The following is an 18,165-nucleotide window of genomic DNA, read 5'->3' on the forward strand; positions in this document are numbered from 1 at the left end:
CTCAAAGAAATGGTATCCTATGAATGCCATTGTCATGTTTTCATCCTTATAGAGGATGCTTTGCGACCATGGTTTCCTCAATCTTTTAGATACAGCAATGAACTTATGTCGTGAACATAAACCATGAGATACCGAAATCAGCACATCATAAATCGCTATCACTATGAAGCCAGTATGTATAAAAGAACAAGAGGAGGGACGTGAACTTTTAATCTTCACTGTCATTGTCATTTACCGGTACCATTGTTATTGGTGATCTTTATGTCCCTAAAATCTTTTTTGATCACTACTTGGGAGTAAGAACGAATGATTTATATCTATCTGTTGGGATCGTAAGACTTCTTCCACCATTCCCCGCTCTTAAGGAGTACGGAACCACCCTGATGTGAAAATAAATAAGAGAGATGCTCTGCAAAAGAAAACAAAAACAAAATATGAAAGTTGTCAAATGCAGGATAGGAGGTCTCATTCAGAGCCGGCCTACCATGATCATAAGGGTAGAAGCGAAGTGGCATTCCCATAATGGCCACCACACCAGGGATATGGTCCAAAAATAAATTAACAAGCAAATCTTGGAACAGGAGGTCTCATCGCGAGTCGGCCTGACCACGTTTCGCGCCTACCTTGTGAATGACATTATGACTATCTGGTCACCAAGCCAGCATAATGGCCCGCATTTTGACAAAGCACTATTCAGAATATACACAAAGGATCATGGTTCCGGAGGGTGAGATAAACAACTCTGCCAAGGTTATGAACACCTGTTGGTAGCAGAGCTCTGTTAATGGCATCGAAGTCGTAATATTTACACCAACAGGTATGATATTAAAATCTTTCTGTCTCTTATATCCTTTGCATGTATCATATGTCACACCCCGATATATCTATCGCATGAACATTACCACCAATCATGGCAACGGAACTGACAATGACTACTGGAGACTTCGTACAGTTGACAGACGTCCAATCCCTCGGTTCCTCATTATATCACGCAGGCTTATATAAAACGCGATCCACCTTTTTGCCTCGGTTTCGGCATTTCATTGTTCTTTTACAACATGGCATACTTTCATATGATGCACTTGATGATTGCACTCCCGACTGGCTGCTGCTCCTCTCTTTGACGGCTGTGGGCAGCCTATCAGATCGCAGGGGGGGGAGTAACCTCATTACTCCTGTTATCACAAAATCAAGCACTGAAGGCTGCTAATCAGTCAGACTCTGTGTAACTGTTTCAAACCAGACTTTTGACTAAGGCTTAGCCTCCTTAGCCTGAGAGGGCTCTCTCAAAGGGTTATTGATTTTAAATATTGATGAGATGGCTAACTCTTGCAAAGTAAATTTAACATATAAATTGGCTGGACAGACCTTACAAAGATTTCCATTGGGCTCATGGAGTTAATCATCATTTCAGCAAACTATAAAACCACTCATTCATAGAAGTCAGGGCATGTAATGTTTAAACACTCAAGACACCTCTCAAATAAACCTCAACTTACAAATACACACAGGAAATCAGAGCAGCAGAGTGAATTCTGAGTGATTGCGTATCTATAAAGCTGTAAAACATAAAGGATAAAACAAAACCACATATATCTTGAGCATCTGAAACAATGTATGAATCCTGAGAAGAAAAAGCAGTCATTTGTATTACTGAAAACGAGTTCTTACATAAGCCAAAATAAACTCTGTTTCTCAAAAACATCCAACCCTTTGTACCTTCATCTTTCAGCTCTATATAGAATGCTTACTCTACCTGATTCGAGCTCCCTCCTCCAGCGTGAGGGAAGCTCAATAATTACCTATGATGACACCTACTAACTTTTAACTAACTAATAATTACAGCTGACCACTAATTGACAGCGCTGGAATCCTAAAGCAAATAAGATCCTAATTCTACATCATGCTGGACATAGCATTTATTACAATTAAGACTCGTTCTCTGCCAAGTGGATTACTACAGCGGTAGCTTTGATGGCTTTAATTACAATGAACTTCATTCTTTGACATCTGCTCTCTTTCTGGAAGCGGCTGTGATAGCATGAGATGAGGATTCAATGTTCCAGGTTAGCATTGGATGCTGGATGCGTTGATGATTCAATAATATTAGGATAGAACCCCTGTTTTCCCGGTCCTTGTCTTCCACCACTCTTCGAAAATGTAGCAGCATGTTCCCAGCTCTTTAATAACCCCAGGTATGGAACGCTGCTACCACACACCATGTCTCCAGATGAGCTGTAGGCTGTATTGATGGATAGGTGTCTCTCTCTTAAAATTCCCGGTCACACTGTTTATTCTGCATTGAAAACATCACCTACAGCAGTTTCGTAGCGCGCTACGAAACTGCTATGTAATTTCAAAACACAGTCTTTCTTTTTTGACCCATTTCAATGCATGCAAGGCTAGTAGCAAGAAGAGATTTACTGCTTGGTTGCCATTTGAACTCCTTAAGAACAGTAAACAAGGAAGCTAATGAAGGAGTAATCTCCGTTTCTTTAATGTTATTGCAGGAGACAACTCATAACCTTTTAAGATCTTTCAAACCAAGAGGAACAGTCTATGAAACTACAGTAGACAGCAAGGAGACCCTCCTGCGGTTTATAGTAAGCTTTAAAATACTTCATCATCTAAGCTCCAACAATCTTGAAACTTAAGCTTTTTAATAGCTGCACAAACCAGAAATAAAAGCAGCAACCTTTGTCTTGTCCAGTTTTGATGGAGTTGTACATCCTCTCGCACAATGACATGTTCACTTCTGCTTCTATCTTTGCATAAGATTGCATCTCTTTGACTATGATTTCTGTCACTACGTGCTCTTTTAATGTTTTGATGCTGTGGGTACACTTTAGTATACTATGAAGTATTTCAGAATCAATTATATTGTCCGCCTAGACAGAAGAAAGGCTTGAAAAATCCCCATCCATTTTACAGCTACTGCATCTATCCAACTTACAAACCTTTTGAGTGCTCCTTAAATTTCCAGAAATAGAGGACATCTCGGGCTTTGATGCATCTCCAACATTTGATATAGGAAACTCCATCTTTTTACAAGATACTCATTTGTTATTATTGTGCTTTCTGAAGGGGAACCATCATCAGTCGTAGAAAAACTTTGAGAACATTCAACTACTGCAGTTTCATTGAAATAGAGAGATGGTAACTGAAAAACCTCTAACTTCTGATATTCTGACGAATCTTTTAAAAACTCTGGCTCAGAAACTGTAAAATCCATTAAAGAGGGATGAAGCAGTGAGTTTAATCCTAAATTAGTAGGTCTTGTTGGTCTTTTTACAAGCTGTGCATTTGAAACAATAAGCGTATTCTCCCTTGAAAACAAAGGAAATAATCTTTTAGGCGTAGGCGGGTGGTTCTGGTTCTGAGACATCAACTGGAACCGGTGTTGTACGTTACACACCTCTCCCAACCACACTAAGATGCGTTACATTACCACTGGAAGGGACTGCTGGTAGACTAGGCTGATCAAAACCACTGTTTGTCGTAGCTTCTACTTCATGAGAGGAATTCACACTCATACAAGCATTTTAATCCTGAGAAACGCTCTTATCATCATAAAGAGCCTGAAGAACCTCAGACAACGGTGGAGCTGACATCATCGCCTTGAGATCTTCAATAAGACCTTTAATCACCAAAGAATGTTTAGAGGTGGCCCCGATGTATATTTTAATGGGTCCCCGGTGTCACCAATAACGACGGCCTTATGGCAATCAGATCCTTACCATCATTTGGCCTCTTCACTCATTCCATGTGATCCTCAAGAATTATTTGTGAAAGCTCATTCTTTGTGACATATGCGTGCCAGGTATAAACCTATTCGCTTAGCTACTGAAAAGTAGGTTTCGAAAGCACCACTAATTTCACCGGAGGCATTTGAATCACAGTCCTTGATACCTTTTGTTATCAGAAAATCGAGCACAGGAATAATGTTTTTTTTTTTATTTACTTGCTATTGTACTCCAGAGTTTCTCTATAAGAGCCCTGTACTCGAGCTTCACATCCCTGTTGTTGGGGTCAATCTCGAGTGCTTTCTTTATGTCCAGCTCTGCGAGCTCCAAATCTGCTGTCTGAATATATGCTTGTGCTCTTCTATATAAAGCCTTAACGTTTTGCGATTCAATCTCCAAAACCTTTGTACATAATTTTTCTGCTTGTATATAGTCTTTCAATTTGAGTTTACAAGCTGCATTGTTGAGATTACAAGTGACCTTCAAGGGCTTCGACTGCTTCTTCTCCAGCCATAAACTCGAATGGTTCTTCATCAGATCCCTTTTCCTCAAATATGGTGCCATCCTCTAACTTCCCCGTGTATTTCACTTTGACCACTGCCCCATCATTAGGTCGTTCATAACCTTCTCCTTGCTTCAGGATTTTCTTCAGCACTTTCTTATCATCAGTAATTTCATCGACAACCTTCCAAGACACAAGCTCAAGATCCACAAACAATGTTGCATTTGGTGGCGCGGTTACATCATTTCCAATTGCTTCACGTCCTTGATGTCCAAAACCATACTGAGGCTTCACTGTCAACAATACTTTTTCTCCCTTCTTCATTGTTTTGACAGCTATGGCAAAAGCTGGACAGAAATATCCATCCTTCACATAAAACTCCACACCCTCCTCTGATTTTGATACAGCAGTTCCGTCCTCCAGTCTAGCCTCATATTTAACCAAAACTTCATCAGCTTCTTTTGGGTGCTCCCATTTCTTATACTTGAAGTATTCAAGGACCCTGAGTCAACATATGAAGCCTGAATACAAACATCTGTAACAATATCATCTGCTAGTTCAGTGCCAACGGCAAAACTCAAGTTTGCTTCAAGTTGTCCTGGAGAGAGAAAGCATGTGTGCTTGAAATCATAATCATTGTAATACAATGGTGGACCTTCCAAAATGCAGAGAAACTTGGGCATGTCTCAGCAATAGCATGAAGTGATGACGGCACCAAATGGTGGAAAGAAGACCACTCCTGCTCAAGCCTAGGAGCAATTGAAGCAAAATCATGTGTCTGAGTTGTGAAGATCTCATTGCCAGCCACTTGAATGAGTCGTTGCAATCGATGCTTGTCCTTCAAAATCCGTTGCCAAAACAGAATTGTACAAAAATTTGCCATAAGTGTCTTTGTATGATATGAAGAACCAACAGATCCATTAGCATCATTGTAATAGCTGTCCACATATTTATTGAACAAAGATTGCTGCCCAAATGGCTGTATGATAGGCATTGGTCGTGCATCCATCAATGAACCAATTATTGCACCCTCTCTAAGAAACCCACACTGACCAGACTTAATGACAAGCATTGATGCCTCCAAAGAAAGGGGAAGACTCCCAAGCAAATTTCCATATAATGTTGGTTCATACTTTCCCCTATGATGAGATGGTGCCTTCAGAGCATCTAAAGAAACCAACAAATCTGGTGCATCTTGAAAAACAGAACGCTGCACTAAGGAACTCGGCAGTGCAATCACTTCAACCCTTTCATTCTTACCAAGGTCCTTAAAGTAGTCCCTGTATCTTGTTATATCTGCACCTTTGGGGATTAGGTTGTTTTGCGGCTGCAACACTTCAGACTTTTCCCTTGTCTCTGCTTGGCAACAGTGGTGGATGCAAAGCATAAAAGTCACCATTCCACTCAAAACACTCCTTCACCTGTAATATTTCCCTTCAGATTCAGAACTGATGACAAGCATACATGCAGGAGCTTGAGAACATGCCACCTGTAAAATGCATCCACCCCAGAACTATTTTGCATGACAGTTGCTATGGATTCGAACAAATCCCCAATTTCGTAGCACGCTACGAAATCACTAAAACAGGTTGCGCTGCGAAACTGCTAAAGGATTTATGCGCTGCGAAAACACTTTGTCCTTAAGCTAGTCTGAGCAATTTTTGGCAACAGAATTTTCAGTGATAACAGTGGCTCCACTTGGGATAGTGTGCCCTTGGGGTGCACTAAGAACCTGCAGTTCCAGTGCCTTATAAAATTTATTTGACAAACAGAAATTTGCTTGACCAGCATGACTGTAGGAGAAAGAAAGCTACTTCTACTAAAAAAATGCTCAGTTGACCTTGAGCTTATTTTGCATTTACCTCTACCTACCTACCCTAACAATTTCAACTTCTTTCTGCTCAATCAATATGAAATTTCCAATGTAGCCAATCCTCTGTTTTATCTGATATTTGATTTCTTTGACTGCATCGGAGTTCAGAGCCAATCTGATAGTGTGATGACCCCTGCCACTGAAATTGTCTCTGATCTTTATAGGAAAACTGAAAAACTTGAGAGTAAAACTCTTCCATGTAATCAGCTACAGGATCCCAGAATACATGATCAACTTGATTTTTCTTGTAACTTTCTGGTTGTGCAAACTGATCTCCAACAACAGTGTTCAGTTCCTCAATCGTGAAAGAGAAAGGAACCAGCATTGTCTCCTTGCGTTCTGCCATAGAAAACCTCTGAAAATAATGATCATGATTATGAAAACTATATGCCTGAATTTGACCTTCTAAACCTTCAATTTCTTTCTCAATGTCCTCAGCAACTTCATTCAAAAATCTCATCTTATCCTCTGCTTTACAGTCAAATGACTTTAGATACGAGGACAAGGACAAAGAAAAATTTCCACCTATTTCTTCATTAATATGATCATCATTCCATTGTTTGAATCCCTCAACTGAAGGAGAGTTTACCATTACCTCTGACCTATCTATCCATTCCTCCAAAAACATAAGCCATAAGTCTTGAAATGACTTAACGGATTTGATAGGAAAACTTTCAATCCATTGTTTGCATTTCCCTTGAAGTGAATCATAAAATAACATAATGCAAACATCCTCATGTTTGACTCTAAGAAGCTCAGCAAAATGGCAGAAATTTGAGATATGCTTCAGAGTTAAACTCAAATCTTCTCCATTAAATTTGGGACTATTCCTTAGAAAATATGCATCCTTGGGAAAATGATTTGGGAAACCATGAATTCCTGAAAAATATATGCATGCATACCTTGAACTAAGAATGGTAGCTTCTGGGTATTTCATAACTCCAGTGGAATCACCATGAATGTATGAATTTTGAATTCTTCAACAATGGAGTCGCCAAGGTAGATTTGCAGCCTCAAAAACCTTCTCTGAGCTCCTGCTACCTTCATAAGTTCAGCTTCATAATTTCGGGAAAGAATAATCTTCAGACTCTCGGCAGACGCACCAAAATGTTATCACAAAATCAAGCACTGAAGGCTGCTAATCAGTCAGACTCTGTGTAACTATTTCAAACCAGACTTTTGACTAAGGCTTAGCCTCCTTAGCCTGAGAGGGCTCTCTCAAAGGGTTATTGATTTTAAATATTGATGAGATGGCTAACTCTTGCAAAGTAAATTTAACATATAAATTGGCTGGACATACCTTACAAAGATTTCCATTGGGCTCATGGAGTTAATCATCATTTCAGCAAACTATAAAACCACTCATTCATAGAATTCAGGGCATGTAATGTTTAAACACTCAAGACACCTCTCAAATAAACCTCAACTTACAAATACACACAGGAAATCAGAGCAGCAGAGTGAATTCTGAGTGATTGCGTATCTATAAAGCTGTAAAACATAAAGGATAAAACAAAACCACATATATCTTGAGCATCTGAAACAATGTATGAATCCTGAGAAGAAAAAGCAGTCATTTGTATTACTGAAAACGAGTTCTTACATAAGCCAAAATAAACTCTGTTTCTCAAAAACATCCAACCCTTTGTACCTTCATCTTTCAGCTCTATATAGAATGCTTACTCTACCTGATTCGAGCTCCCTCCTCCAGCGTGAGGGAAGCTCAATAATTACCTATGATGACACCTACTAACTTTTAACTAACTAATAATTACAGCTGACCACTAATTGACAGCGCTGGAATCCTAAAGCAAATAAGATCCTAATTCTACATCATGCTGGACATAGCATTTATTACAATTAAGACTCGTTCTCTGCCAAGTGGATTACTACAGCGGTAGCTTTGATGGCTTTAATTACAATGAACTTCATTCTTTGACATCTGCTCTCTTTCTGGAAGCGGCTGTGATAGCATGAGATGAGGATTCAATGTTCCATGTTAGCATTGGATGCTGGATGCGTTGATGGTTCAATAATATTAGGATAGAACCCCTGTTTTCCCGGTCCTTGTCTTCCACCGCTCCTCGAAAATGTAGCAGCATGTTCCCAGCTCTTTAATAACCCCAGGTATGGAACGCTGCTACCACACACCATGTCTCCAGATGAGCTGTAGGCTGTATTGATGGACAGGTGTCTCTCTTTTAAAATTCCCGGTCACACTGTTTATTCTGCATTGAAAACATCACCTACAGCAGTTTCGTAGCGCGCTACGAAACTGCTGTGTAATTTCAAAACACAGTCTTTCTTTTTTGACCCATTTCAATGCATGCAAGGCTAGTAGCAAGAAGAGATTTAGTGCTTGGTTGCCATTTGAACTCCTTAAGAACAGTAAACAAGGAAGCTAATGAAGGAGTAATCTCCGTTTCTTTAATGTTATTGCAGGAGACAACTCATAACCTTTTAAGATCTTTCAAACCAAGAGGAACAGTCTATGAAACTACAGTAGACAGCAAGGAGACCCTCCTGCGGTTTATAGTAAGCTTTAAAAGACTTCATCATCTAAGCTCCAACAATCTTGAAACTTAAGCTTTTTAATAGCTGCACAAACCAGAAATAAAAGCAGCAACCTTTGTCTTGTCCAGTTTTGATGGAGTTGTACATCCTCTCGCACAATGACATGTTCACTTCTGCTTCTATCTTTGCATAAGATTGCATCTCTTTGACTATGATTTCTGTCACTACGTGCTCTTTTAATGTTTTGATGCTGTGGGTACACTTCAGTATACTATGAAGTATTTCAGAATCAATTATATTGTCCGCCCAGACAGAAGAAAGGCTTGAAAAATCCCCATCCATTTTACAGCTACTGCATCTATCCAACTTACAAACCTTTTGAGTGCTCCTTAAATTTCCAGAAATAGAGGACATCTCGGGCTTTGATGCATCTCCAACATTTGATATAGGAAACTCCATCTTTTTACAAGATACTCATTTGTTATTATTGTGCTTTCTGAAGGGGAACCATCATCAGTCGTAGAAAAACTTTGAGAACATTCAACTACTGCAGTTTCATTGAAATAGAGAGTTGGTAACTGACAAACCTCTAACTTCTGATATTCTGACGAATCTTTTAAAAACTCTGGCTCAGAAACTGTAAAATCCATTAAAGAGGGATGAAGCAGTGAGTTTAATCCTAAATTAGTAGGTCTTGTTGGTCTTTTTACAAGCTGTGCATTTGAAACAATAAGCGTATTCTCCCTTGAAAACAAAGGAAATAATCTTTTAGGCGTAGGCGGGTGGTTCTGGTTCTGAGACATCAACTGGAACCGGTGTTGTACGTTACACACCTCTCCCAACCACACTAAGATGCGTTACATTACCACTGGAAGGGACTGCTGGTAGACTAGGCTGATCAAAACCACTGTTTGTCGTAGCTTCTACTTCATGAGAGGAATTCACACTCATACAAGCATTTTAATCCTGAGAAACGCTCTTATCATCATAAAGAGCCTGAAGAACCTCAGACAACGGTGGAGCTGACATCATCGCCTTGAGATCTTCAATAAGACCTTTAATCACCAAAGAATGTTTAGAGGTGGCCCCGATGTATATTTTAATGGGTCCCCGGTGTCACCAATAACGGCGGCCTTGTGGCAATCAGATCCTTACCATCATTTGGCCTCTTCACTCATTCCATGTGATCCTCAAGCATTCTTTGTGAAAGCTCATTCTTTGTGACATATGCGTGCCAGGTATAAACCTATTCGCTTAGCTACTGAAAAGTAGGTTTCGAAAGCACCACTAATTTCACCGGAGGCATTTGAATCACAGTCCTTGATACCTTTTGTTATCAGAAAATCGAGCACAGGAATAATGTTTTTTTTTTTATTTACTTGCTATTGTACTCCAGAGTTTCTCTATAAGAGCCCTGTACTCGAGCTTCACATCCCTGTTGTTGGGGTCAATCTCGAGTGCTTTCTTTATGTCCAGCTCTGCGAGCTCCCAATCTGTTGTCTGAATATATGCTTGTGCTCTTCTATATAAAGCCTTAACGTTTTGCGATTCAATCTCCAAAACCTTTGTACATAATTTTTCTGCTTGTATATAGTCTTTCAATTTGAGTTTACAAGCTGCATTGTTGAGATTACAAGTGACCTTCAAGGGCTTCGACTGCTTCTTCTCCAGCCATAAACTCGAATGGTTCTTCATCAGATCCCTTTTCCTCAAATATGGTGCCATCCTCTAACTTCCCCGTGTATTTCACTTTGACCACTGCCCCATCATTAGGTCGTTCATAACCTTCTCCTTGCTTCAGGATTTTCTTCAGCACTTTCTTATCATCAGTAATTTCATCGACAACCTTCCAAGACACAAGCTCAAGATCCACAAACAATGTTGCATTTGGTGGCGCGGTTACATCATTTCCAATTGCTTCACGTCCTTGATGTCCAAAACCATACTGAGGCTTCACTGTCAACAATACGTTTTCTCCCTTCTTCATTGTTTTGACAGCTATGGCAAAAGCTGGACAGAAATATCCATCCTTCACATAAAACTCCACACCCTCCTCTGATTTTGATACAGCAGTTCCGTCCTCCAGTCTAGCCTCATATTTAACCAAAACTTCATCAGCTTCTTTTGGGTGCTCCCATTTCTTATACTTGAAGTATTCAAGGACCCTGAGTCAACATATGAAGCCTGAATACAAACATCTGTAACAATATCATCTGCTAGTTCAGTGCCAACGACAAAACTCAAGTTTGCTTCAAGTTGTCCTGGAGAGAGAAAGCATGTGTGCTTGAAATCATAATCATTGTAATACAATGGTGGACCTTCCAAAATGCAGAGAAACTTGGGCATGTCTCAGCAATAGCATGAAGTGATGACGGCACCAAATGGTGGAAAGAAGACCACTCCTGCTCAAGCCTAGGAGCAATTGAAGCAAAATCATGTGTCTGAGTTGTGAAGATCTCATTGCCAGCCACTTGAATGAGTCGTTGCAATCGATGCTTGTCCTTCAAAATCCGTTGCCAAAACAGAATTGTACAAAAATTTGCCATAAGTGTCTTTGTATGATATGAAGAACCAACAGATCCATTAGCATCATTGTAATAGCTGTCCACATATTTATTGAACAAAGATTGCTGCCCAAATGGCTGTATGATAAGCATTGGTCATGCATCCATCAATGAACCAATTATTGCACCCTCTCTAAGAAACCCACACTGACCAGACTTAATGACAAGCATTGATGCCTCCAAAGAAAGGGGAAGACTCCCAAGCAAATTGCCATATAATGTTGGTTCATACTTTCCCCTATGATGAGATGGTGCCTTCAGAGCATCTAAAGAAACCAACAAATCTGGTGCATCTTGAAAAACAGAACGCTGCACTAAGGAACTCGGCAGTGCAATCACTTCAACCCTTTCATTCTTACCAAGGTCCTTAAAGTAGTCCCTGTATCTTGTTATATCTGCACCTTTGGGGATTAGGTTGTTTTGCGGCTGCAACACTTCAGACTTTTCCCTTGTCTCTGCTTGGCAACAGTGGTGGATGCAAAGCATAAAAGTCACCATCCCACTCAAAACACTCCTTCACCTGTAATATTTCCCTTCAGATTCAGAACTGATGACAAGCATACATGCAGGAGCTTGAGAACATGCCACCTGTAAAATGCATCCACCCCAGAACTATTTTGCATGACAGTTGCTATGGATTCGAACAAATCCCCAATTTCGTAGCACGCTACGAAATCACTAAAACAGGTTGCGCTGCGAAACTGCTAAAGGATTTATGCGCTGCGAAAACACTTTGTCCTTAAGCTAGTCTGAGCAATTCTTGGCAACAGAATTTTCAGTGATAACAACTCCATGGATTACGTGGCTGCATACCATTCGGGCAAAATAATGTACAAGGAAATGGCATGATTTAACGGTATGATGCTTCCATCTCACGGAGACTGCCGTCCACGATCTCTTATTTTTGTTGCATGCCCTGTGTAGTCCTTTCCTAAATTGGCATCGATCATCCTTTTGGCGTCGTAAATACCGCAAAACAGTTGTTGTTCCATTTCTGAGTCCATTTTTGAGTTGAATCATGGGCGGAAGGACGGTCCGGAGCGAACCTCACAAGCTGACAGTCTCCGATGCTGCTCGCAAAATCCTGGAAAACGCAGGATGGTTGAATTACTTCAACCACCTGCAAGAATCAAACGAAGCAGTAGCGTTGGAATTCCTGCAGAATTTGCAGGAAAAATACTCTGTAGTAGGAGGAAAGCGGATAGAGGTTACAGAGGATATCATCGCGGAAGTCTCAGGATTACCAGTTGCTGGACCCAAATGGGCGCCGAAGAAGGAGAGATTACAAAAAGCTATGGAAATTTTCCAGGACGAAGGCCAAAGCTTGACATTCAAAGGGAAAGGAGTTCTACCGGCAGCACTAGGGGAACCCTGGACCGAGCTAGCGAAAACAATACAAAGCTATATCACCTGCGAAGGGAGAAAAGACGTGGTAAGACCTCGTCACCTGAAACTCTTAGCTGTTTTAAAAGGGAAATGTTCTGTAAATCTCCCTGCACTTTTAAATTCGTTACTGCATGGCACGGCCCAAAGCCTGAAAAAGGCCCAGCACATAGACACAGTCGTTAGCCACCATGGGCTAATTCGGTTGATAGTGAGCCACGGTCTCACTCAACAGCAAAGCACTTGGGAGGAATTGGTCGCAATAGTCGAAGGGGGATCGGCTGCACCACCCCCAAAACCTGAACAATCCTCTGGCACGCCGGAACGATTAGAGAAACGCAAGAAGTCAGCAGCAGAGAGACATGCCGCTTCAAAACGGAAGCAACCTCCCGATACGCCAGAGTAACCAGAGAAACCCGCAGAACCTACTGATACTCCCGACCAACTTGAGAGGCCAAGGAAGTCAGCTCGGCTGGCCCGGATACGAGGAAGGTTGGAAAGAATTCAGGGAACAACGGCCCAGCCAATTGAAATTGCGGATGAACCTTCAGAATCAGAGGGAAGACCCTCCGAAGGAAATGCTGAGCAATCAGAGGCCGAGACTGACCAGCCAGAAGGAGAAATTGAAAGAGGACATGAACCCTCTGAGGGAGAAGAGGCCACCAAACAGGGCAATCAGGGAGAAGAAGTTGCACAGCCAGGGGGTAGCCCGTTGCAAGACCCTCCAAGTGAGGAGGAATTGGCAGCAGTTCTGGCCAATATGGGAGAATATGGCCAGGACTCCAGCACAGGAGGTGTCCCTGACGGTCCCCCAGAAAGAGAATTACCCGAGGAAATGCATGCAGAAGAGGTAGGGGGAGAAAACCTGTCTGGCTATGATAATGAAATGGAAGATAACAATCTGGGACAATCTGTCCCCAGGATGCCGGAAGATATCACAGAAGACGCAAGCCTGAGAACCAAACCCTCTGCCGAAACAAGGGAAATTGCGAAATTAAGAAAGAAGCAGCAGAGGTTGCTGGGCACTATAGCCAGACTCCGGCAGCAAATTCGAATGCTGAAAGCCAGTCTGAGGATACAAAAGACTGCAGGGAAAAGGAAGAGGACCACGGTAGCAAGAACCCCAAGGACAAGAATTCGCTTTGATGGACGAAACCCCATCAGGAGACCTACTGCCGAGGAACAGTCTGTTGTTCCAAATAATAATGAGGAACAGGGTGCTGTTCCAAATGACATGGAGGAACAAACTGTTGTTCCAAATAGCGCGGAGGGACAGACTGCTGTTCCATCTGGCCTTGAAGAACGAATGGATATTCCAATGGAACAGCAAGAGGCTCCGATGGCAGGAAGACCACAGCAACCCTTCGTTCGCATTAAGAAGGAAACAGAAAACAAAGAAGTCCAAACAGAAGCACCACCCTCGGGCGTAATTCGGGTCTGAAACTCAAAGCAACGTAATAAGAAGGTCCAGGTTAAACTCCCAGCCTCTACGGCTGTGTGGAAGAAGGACCCAAAAACCAGAACCTTGCATAAAATGATGAAGGAAGCCCAGCAGGAAGCCGAGCAATTGCGAGAACAGACAGTCCCCAAGGAAAGATACGAAGAGCTCCAACAGCAACTTCGAGACATCAGTCAGTCCGAGAGCCAGGCCTTTGAAGGATGGCAGAAGGAGCAGGAAAAGGTTGCTAAGGTAACTCGTCGATTAGATAATGTTGTTAAGCAGATGGACACCGTGTGTTCCTTATATAATGATGTTTTGACTTGTAGGGCCCCTGCTAAAAATTATGCTTTATTTTTGCTTGAACGATATCTGAGATTAAAAATAAAAGCCGTTAGGGCAGGAGCACCTATCCACATCAACACTGTTAATGATTTTATAGACTGTTGCAAGCACTATGGAGTTAGAGTTCAAAGGTTATTATGCGAGTTTTACCTGCACAATCTTGTGCTAGAACAGGAAACTGACTTAAATCCTGGCCCTTTTGTTGGTGATGTACAATTCCAAGCCTTCATCTCATTTGGGGTTAATCAGGTGAAATGGCTCAGAGCTTATAACACCTTTCAGAGACAAGAAAATAGCCTAGACTTGTGGATACGAGCTGAACCTAGAGACCCAGTGACGCTATGGAGAAAGAATAGGAGTCTCATAAGGACCCCAGGAGTCATTGAGATAATAGGGCCCATGCACGAAGACTTGATCCGAAACGGTCTGGAATATTTCCTGACTATTAAAGATCTTGCCCTCGATGCTGCAAAATTTCGATACCGGACTTCTAGTCCAAGCATCCAGCTCAGGGAACCATTCAAATATGAGAATTTTGAGCTGGCTGCCAGCCGGTTGAACCTTTATGGGGAACGGATTCTGCAAGCAGGGCCATCCTGGTTAGGGTATCGATTTCGCAGTCCAATTATTTGGCACCCTGCACCCGGATATCAGGCCTTATATGAGATGCCTGCATATCAAATAGACCAGTTCTTTGACCATCTAGTTGCTCATCACGGTTGCCGGCCTCCTCACGAGATCCCTTCTCCGGCCTATTCTCTCACCACCTTGCATCTCAACTACAATGTTTTCATGAGGCCATGAAACAGGGTAAGCAGGGGGGTGTGTGGAGCACCTGGAAGGTATGCTTTTGACTAGCAATCTAGTGGTTTTTCAATAATAGTTGTAACCTTTTCTGCATTATGAGTTCAAAGAAGATAAAGGGTTTTGATAAAATGTGCAACAATCGATAAAGGAAGCTTAAGTGCTAATGATTGACGTTTTCTATGCAAGAAGACGTGAAAACAAAGGATCGGCGATTGAAAGCAAGAAGCAAAGGGAAAATAACTACTGTCCCGCCAACAGGGAACCGGATGCGGACAAGATCAAGTAAAATTAGAGCCGAATAGCCCAGAGAAAGAAAGCGGGATACTGAGACGGAGAACGCAAGAAGGGAAAGAGAAGAATTGAACGATTAGCGAATCCCTCAAGATCTTTGATCCTGAGGGATCGCTGCTTTAACTTATCTTTTGGTTATCTAGATACCTCCGTCATTTCTGTTATATAAAGGCACCACGCCATTGAATGGAAGAGGACTGTTTTTGTAATTCTAAATTCCAGAACCAACTATGATCATTGAGTCTCTCTGAGACCTGACTTTGTTATACTTTTGTCGATGCAATTAATATAAAAGACTTGGTGTTCATTTCATCTCTGCATCTGGAGTAACTTCAGGCAGTGTTCCATTGGCAGCCAAGGGCCCAGCTCCGAAGGACACTTGCTTTTGTACTATTATACTGTGTGGTTTGTTTATTTCCATTATTTAAGTAATTTGATACATCTTTTATGTGATATGTTATGTTTCGTTATAACTGACATCTGGATGAGTCCTTTATCTCATGTCTCTGCATTGTAATAGTGGATCTATTCGAATTGCGTCTTTTAGCTATTTCTGTAGCGGAATGTTGGTATGAATGTATTGTTATCAGATCCATGTGAAATAGTCTTTGCAAGACTCGAAAGCGATATTACCTTGTTCAGGAACATAGTCATATCATCCATTATTCTCAGATTGCTGTAGTAGTAGAGAACGTGTACATATGATTGAGGATTGCTGTTCCATTATTGTTGTTCCATTTATTATTGCTGTTCCATTTATTATTGCTGTTCCATTTATTCGTGCTGTTCCATTTCTTTACTGCTGTTCCATTTCCAGGTTGTTGTTCCATTTTACTTTTCGCTGCTTGATTTACCTGCCTTTGTTGTTTTAGTGTGAGAGCAGGCCTAAGGCTGTCGTGAGTCTCAGCAAGACGCTGCTTAGCCCCAGACCTATAAGTCCATGCTCTGATTTCCTTTCTTTATCAGTTTCTAAAGGGACAGGTTATTGTTTCCATACCCTTGACTGATCAACTGCCTTGCGTGATTTTATCTTTTGGGTTAGTTTCGTCACAGCTTAGCATCTGTTTCCTTTCAAACCATTAGGACACTATACTACCGAGCATTACTCGGACAAACAACCTCGGATTGAGTTACTCCTTGCAATAACAAAACGTTCCCGGATTGACTTATTAATGTGGAATAATTAGCGGTGTGAGAGACCCTAGTTACAGCTCTACAGGTATGCCCACCTCAGACAACAATTTCTTTCTGATTTCTTTCAATGGCTTGGCAAGCTAAATTCTAGTGAACTCCTCCTTGGTCTCAGCATGATTCTTTCCATACACTTAATAAAATTTCGGCCATCATGTACCCCATAGGGGGCATCTTTTATAGCACCATTTACCACTCTTGGTAGATCTGATGCTCTATTTATGGCCTAGGGCAACCCTTCCTTCTAGACTTGGTCCAAAATCTTAGAAAACAGTGTTTTATTCCCTATGTGCTACTTTGCCCTGTGATAAAGTACACGCGGGTCAGCATATACTCAACCCACATACATATGTTAAAACACTTTAAAAAGTTAAATTTCCTTGATTTCGGGCGAAGTTCACGGGTTTTACCTATTACTCACCTCCTATTGCCCGTGACCTAACTGTTTCCCAACTGCAAAAACTAACTTGGAGAGGTATAAATTAACCTCCATGGGAAGGCCTTAATGGAGAAAGTATGAGATATTGATACTATAGTGAGATTATCCCTGATCAAGTCTGAAGAATCCCTGAGCCTCCTACACTCCCCAAAGCTTCAGGAAACCCTTGTTTCCTTAATTATAGATATCCTCCATCTTGCTTGAGATATTCTTGTGTTGGTGATGGAGGAAGATTGTTGAAGGTCGGGAAAGGATGGATCCGGAGGACAGTTCCTCTTGGAGCCGGAGAAAGACTCAGGTTGTATTTCTCCACCTTATCTATAGCTTACTTCAATAAAAAGGAATGATGTTTTGTTTTTGATATGAAATGTGTTTATGCATCAAAGTTATGTTGTAATTCATTTATGAATCTTATATTGATGTATAATTAGTCATTCATTTATATGATTTAAAGTTAACATCATGTATATCCTTTATGTTTCTATTGTCATGTATGTTCTATTTGAATAATTTTTAGGTTTTAAGAACATTGGGAGAAGTTGAGGGTTTGCACCCTGCGGGATCTACCCAAATGAAGGACATTGGGTAAGGACACTCCTACGCGATTTAGTAGAATAAGGATTTTTTATGATTGTTTGAGCATTTCTTGTTGAGGTTTGCCCTCTGCTCTGTTGGGGTTCTCAACCCAAAGCCCTAGGGTGGCTTCACCCATAACAACTATGGGGAAGAGACATGCTAAAAAATCTAGTCAACTTAGGGTTATGCCCTAGGCCTGGTGTGATCCCCAGGCACCTTTGATGGATTAGATGCTCTTGGGTCGCGACCTCCTCAAGTTACAAGTCAAACCTGGAGGATCACAAACAACTTGACAAGAAAAACAATATTGTTTATAATAATCATTATTAATACTTTTTTAAAAACTCAATATTAGATATTTTAATAATATCAATACTAACTAATGTAGGTTAATAATCATTAATATTATTTAGATTTATTATTTTAAGATCTTTAGAGTAATAACAATTCTTTATATTATTAATATCATAATCTTATTAATAATAGTATTAAGGTATTT

The 18,165-nt window shown here is 41.0% G+C and overlaps 1 pseudogene; it reads right to left on the bottom strand.

Annotated features, from left to right (window-relative positions):
- Positions 1-3,542: 3,542 nt before the first annotated feature.
- Positions 3,543-11,178, bottom strand: LOC149156868 (70 kDa peptidyl-prolyl isomerase-like; annotated as a pseudogene).
- Between the last annotated feature and the right edge of the window lie 6,987 nt (positions 11,179-18,165).

The sequence above is a fragment of the Pinus tabuliformis genome, chromosome 9, assembly GCF_031772625.1.
Source record: "Pinus tabuliformis cultivar Carrire ecotype Pingquan chromosome 9, CPIR1, whole genome shotgun sequence".
Classification (NCBI taxonomy): domain Eukaryota; kingdom Viridiplantae; phylum Streptophyta; class Pinopsida; order Pinales; family Pinaceae; genus Pinus; species Pinus tabuliformis.